This window comes from Poromitra crassiceps (assembly GCF_964638095.1).
Source record: "Poromitra crassiceps genome assembly, chromosome: 4".
NCBI classification, from domain to species: Eukaryota; Metazoa; Chordata; class Actinopteri; order Beryciformes; family Melamphaidae; genus Poromitra; species Poromitra crassiceps.
Window position 1 is genome coordinate 42,638,695 of NC_139626.1, and position 5,000 is coordinate 42,643,694.

General features: G+C 47.1%; 1 protein-coding gene across 1 annotated transcript in view; it reads left to right on the forward strand.

The window, feature by feature from the left end:
- The window catches only part of apbb2b (amyloid beta (A4) precursor protein-binding, family B, member 2b), a 90,424-nt gene that overhangs the window by 20,407 nt on the left and 65,017 nt on the right, over nucleotides 1-5,000 (forward strand). The window contains exon 2 of the mRNA XM_083635929.1: nucleotides 316-410. The gene's annotated coding sequence lies outside the window, so the exon portion shown is untranslated. The remainder of the gene's footprint in view (nucleotides 1-315; nucleotides 411-5,000) is intronic.

Consider the following 5,000-nt stretch of genomic DNA (forward strand, 5'->3'; position numbering starts at 1 on the left):
TTACAAATTGCAACAGCGTTATCATCTGAAACTGTGAAAAACAGCCACACTGGCGGCAGCCATGTTTGCCCGCGGCAGCTGCAGTCGCAGCTGTGACGCCACGAGCATGCGGCAACAATATGCTCCGCTTCCAAGGCAAACAAAGCCGATATGGCCAACGCAAAAATGCAAAATGGCCATAATATCGGATGATAATTTATCGTTCCGATAAATATTATGCATCCCTCCCTACTATGTCACTCTGCCTCCTCTCTGTTTCTCTTGTACGTAACTCTGTGGATGTAACTATGTCACTCTGCCTCCTCTCTGTTTCAGGTGAGCCTCCGCTGATGTGCCTGCCTGCCTGTTGCTCTCTCCACTAAAGGAGCAGCTGTCTCCAGGTTCCCATCAGAAGAGACATTTCCATGCAGGTATATATTTACCTCTCGCTCCACCCGTCGCCCCTCGTCCTCTCTGCCCTCTCATTGTTGGAAAGCACCGTTACTTTGCCCCGGGCCGGTGAATGAAACATGTACACACACGCCATGCACCGACGGTCAACATTTACCTCTTGTTTGTATTGTGTGTGTGTGTGCGTGCGTGCGCGCGCGTGCGTGCGTGTGTGTGTGTGTGTGTGTGTGTGCGTGTGCGTGTGCGTGCGTGTGTGTGTATGTGTCTGCAGCCCCTTTTGTTGACCAATTAGCGGTTGTTGCCCCCCAGTCGCTCGGACCCAGCCGCCCAAAGAGAGACATGCCAGACATTCTTTGGCACACCCTGAACATTCCTCTCTCGCTCTCCTTTCTTTTGTGGTCATTTTCCTCTCTCGCTCTCCCGCCTGTGAAAACCACGCCAATGCAAAATGATACCTTTGACATATACGGTAGTACATTGAGACGCACACACGCGCACACACACACACACACACACACACATGCGCGTGCGTGCATGCACACACACACACGCACGCACGCACGCACGCACACACACACACACACACACACACACACACACACACACACACACACACACACACACACACACACACACACAGTCGGTCTTGATGTGTACTTTAAACTGTAACTGTGACAAGTGGAATTATAGTGGAGCTGTAGCTATTTCGGTCTGTCCTTCGCACTCACTATACACTGCTGCTGCAAGGACGATGTATGGAAACCATGTGTGTGTGTGTGTGTTTGTGTTTGTTTGTTCGTACACAATATTGTTTGTTTAGGCTGCAGTCTCCGTCAAAGTGTTACTTTGTCTCTGTTATTTCCCCCCATTCAGAGTATAGGACACACACACACACACACACACACACACATGCACGCGCACGCATGCATGCACTCACGCATGCACACACACACACACACACACACACACACACACACACACACACACACACACACACACACACACACACACACACACACAGGGCCGTAGCTTCACGGAGGAAAGTGTGGACGATTCCAAGAACCCTTGACTGACAGGGGCCCAAAACATTTTTTTTCTTTTTTCTTTTTTTTTTACAGTGCACCTGAACGCAACATACAAGATACCCGCTGAATAAGTGTCCAAATATTCATGTCATTCTGGCCAATACTCTACTTCTGTTATAACATTTCAGTCTGGAATATGGAATATCTTTCAATAATCTTTATGACTAAAAGGCTAAAAGTAATCTCATGTGTAAGAAATTACTTCAAGAGTGCATTTTTGTTCCTGTGACCCTCAACACAGGCTTTGAGAATCCCGGGCCACTTACTGATACTTATGCTTAAATTAACCCACTCATATTCTGGTTTATTTCAAGAAAAACATTTTGGCTAGTGGACATTCTAATTGGCTGGTAACTTCTAGCAGCCATATTGGCAGGTGGCCAAAAAAGCTAATTTCAAGCCCTGCAGGGAGAGCAAGTGGTGACATAGGAGTGAGTGAGAAAAGGATCAAATATTGGTGTTTAAGACTGAATAATGACATCACAACTGTTCATTTCAAATGAGTTATTCCTCTAAACCTGACTTCAAATGCCCCAAATTTTTACGCACCAACGCCGTTCGGCCCCAAACCCTCAGCAAAATCTGGCCCTCTGGTGGCGAGGACATTTTTTTGTGGTCCTCTCTATTATCAAAGTTCCTGGGTTACGGCATGACAATATTTGTTCTGTATTATTTCAATTGTCACACTCATCGATACATATTTGAGGTTTGTTTATTAATTGGGAAAAGGACCACTGGAACAAACGCCGCGAACATGATCCGGCTACTTTTTCAACCTGACTGGCTACTCAAAAGTTTGGGGAACTCTCTGATTTAAAATGAGATATTCCTCTAAATTGGGCTTCAAATGGCCAAAATGGCATCCGTGGGCCCGATGTAATATCCTTTCATGGGGCCCGAAATTCCTGGCTACGGCCCTGCACACACACACACACACACACACACACACACACACACACACACACACACACACACACACACACACACACACACACACACACACACACACACACACACACACACACAAACACATGACCTCCTTTCTGTTCTCCCCTTCCGCTGTTATTCTGGAACTGGGATCTGAGAATAGCTATTGTTTTCTTACCTCTTCCTTGTATTAGTGCGTATCCACACTCAGACACACACACACACACACACACACAGGCCTTTTGCCGCACCAAGCCATACCATGCCGCGCTGATGCTTCTCCCTTCTGGAGTCTGGCCAAAGCACGGCGGACCCTCCTCCAAGCGGGCTGCGGTGACGTCGCGCCAAACGCAGCCAACCCGTGACGACCCCCCTCTTCTCCCCCTCAAAGTAGCTGTGTTGCGAGCATAGTGATGCGGAACTCTCTATGTTCATGTTACTGCTGAGCCGATGAAAACATCTCCTGCTGCTGCTGCTTCATATTAAAAGCTTTCCACGGACAAACTAGCGGAAGGCTTTTATTGTGAATAACTTGTAGGAAATGCAATGTTTATCCACCGTTTTTACAGCCGCGACATTTTGACCACTAGTAACTAGTCGCACAGCCATATCCAGCTCCCGCTTGTTTGCGCCTCAAGGCAAGCGCGTCACCAGTTAAAGACACACATTCAAACAGCTAGCCCTGTTGTATAGAAACGCAATGCCAGGCCGCACTGGGCTGCCATAGAGACACTGCGTAACACGTCATCATTCAGAAACCACGCCCAAGACGGGGGAAAACAGAAACCCCCCCCTCCAATCGTGGCGTTCTCCTATGTCGCGTGCACGGTGCGTGTTGCACAAAAATATCGTATATACGGAAGATGAATACTCCAACTTACTTCGTTGACAGCTAGATCCACATTTTTCTTCTCTCCAATTCTCATTGGCTTCCTTGTTTTCCTCTGGAGTAGAAAAAAACTTTTAACTGGCGATTTTTTACATTTGTTGTCTGCGCAGCCCCACCACACAACAGCTTTTAGCTATGTTTAATTCAAGGAAAATGACGCTGGTGTGTGGAAATGAACGGAGCTTTTCCCCCGTGATGGGCGTGGCCTATTTCATGCAGTGTCTCTATGCCGCACCGAGCCAGGCCAGGCCAGCCCAGCACATTAGTATGGAAAAGACCTCACAATGGAGCAGACTGGACCAGTCATCATCAGCAGTCTGCTACCTTGGAGTTAGACTGATTGATGCGTCTTGTCTGTGTTCTTCCGCTGACTCTGCAGTCACTTTCATTCAGCCTGGATTTGCCAAAACAGTAACTGGAAAATTTTGACCAGCTGCGGCTCACTCTGCATATGAGAGTACAGCTACATAGTGAAAAGAAGTAGGGATGCACAGATATATCGGGCGAATATCTGTATCGGCCATCGGCAAAAAAAAAAGTGTTGTTCACTGATTGCAGTGGCTGATATTTAGCCTCTCAGTTGGGTCACATCATAATTTGTTTGTTTGTTTCATAATTACGTTACAGTATGATTGAATTTGTGCTCATTCAAAGAGAGCGTGATGAAGGACTCAAAAGACTTTAAAATTGGTAAGTTATTTGTTTATCATGAAGATTGTTTTGTTTCCTTCTCAAAAAAGGCATAAAAAAACATTGGTATCGGCTTTCACTAGCAAGGCCCACACAAGCAACCAGGAACGTTTGACCATTTATTTCAATGGATAATGAGTTCCGTCTCGGCGGAGTATTCACCTTATGTTCAGACCTTACAGTGGGCCAAATTCTTCCGGGTCCTTTTAACACTTCCGGCGGTCATGGCGCAAAATAAGAGAGTTGTTTTTGGAGCGGACAGTGAAGGGGTAAAATAAAGAACGTAGCCTACTACTTTGAGCCGGTACACAGCAAGCAAGCGAGTATCCACTGTTAGCCAGGTCAGATAACGTTATCGTCGACAATGACGAGCACTTTCTTGTAAAACATACCTGGACTCCAACAAAGAAAGCTTCAGATAGTTGTCTCTCCTCCGAGGCAGCGCGAGCCACTTACGTCAATAAAGACCCGCAGACGTTAACGTAATTCCCTGGAATGCGAGACTTAACGAGCCAGTTACTGTACATGGCGTTGCATTCGTAGACATTGCCGTTTGCTTTTATTTGGTATGTTACATACAATTGGCTAAATTATTAGTTAATTCAGAGTTAGATGATATTGGAGCAGTGCAGCCATTTTTTATTTTATTTTATTATTATTTTTAGCCGGAAGTTTTGATACGGCCACACAACCGGGTCAAATGGGCGTGGCTACATAAGGTGAATATGGGCCTCATCTCGGTGGAGCGTGGGATCCGTCTCGGCGGATCCTCAGTGGTTTGGGGAGGTTCGGCGGGGTCCGGCCTACGTCCGGTCTCCGGGGAGTCCAGCAGTCGAGCGGCTTCGACAGACCCCCTTACTTCTAGTTACCTATACAGGAAGACAGAATGAGGAGGAGACGGAGAAATGGAGGAGAGAGAACACAAGAGGGTGGGGGGGAGGGGCTCAGAAGCCAGAGCCAAGAGGAGACAACGGGCCAGGTGGGGTTATATAGGAGGTTAGGTTCACCTGGGGAGGCGT